At 35.0% G+C, this 537-nt stretch overlaps 1 protein-coding gene across 1 annotated transcript in view; it reads right to left on the bottom strand.

Annotated features, from left to right (window-relative positions):
- LOC106875878 (uncharacterized) overlaps positions 1 to 537 on the bottom strand; it is a 12,164-nt gene that overhangs the window by 8,119 nt on the left and 3,508 nt on the right. The window lies entirely within an intron of this gene.

The following is a 537-nucleotide window of genomic DNA, read 5'->3' as shown; positions in this document are numbered from 1 at the left end:
TTCTGCATGTGATAATTATTTTGGACGACATTGTAAGAATGCAAAGAGCTAGATAAAGTCTGAGAGGTGAGAAACCTATTGAAGCAATGAATTATAAGTACACGAATCACATATATTCTGAACCATCAGCTTGACTAATAATATCGTTTGTAAAAGTAAACACTACATCATAAAATATGTACGTTCAAGATACTTTAAAATTTTGGACTTTGTTTAAGAGAAAAACAAAAGGAATGTAGCCGTGTTTTGGCTGGAAACAAAAGTTTAACGAGGTGGTATCAAAAGTTTCCCTTACTAGGTATGTTTAATAGAAAATAATTTATTTACCTAAGTTTTATTATCGTCTCCTTTGAAATAGTTACCTTGTGCGGCAATACACCACTCCCAGCATTCCTGCTACTTTTGGAATGTGTCCTGGAAGTCATTTTCTGTAAGCAAATCGAAGACCTTCTGCAATTCGCTCTGGATCTCGACAACGGAGACCTTTAAGCTGCATTTTTATCTTGGAGAAGAGATGGAAGTCTGCAAGTGCTAAAT

This window comes from Octopus bimaculoides, chromosome 2 (assembly GCF_001194135.2).
Source record: "Octopus bimaculoides isolate UCB-OBI-ISO-001 chromosome 2, ASM119413v2, whole genome shotgun sequence".
Taxonomy (NCBI): domain Eukaryota; kingdom Metazoa; phylum Mollusca; class Cephalopoda; order Octopoda; family Octopodidae; genus Octopus; species Octopus bimaculoides.
The sequence above is the reverse complement of the archived record's forward strand: the minus strand, read 5'-3'. Positions and strand labels throughout refer to the sequence as shown.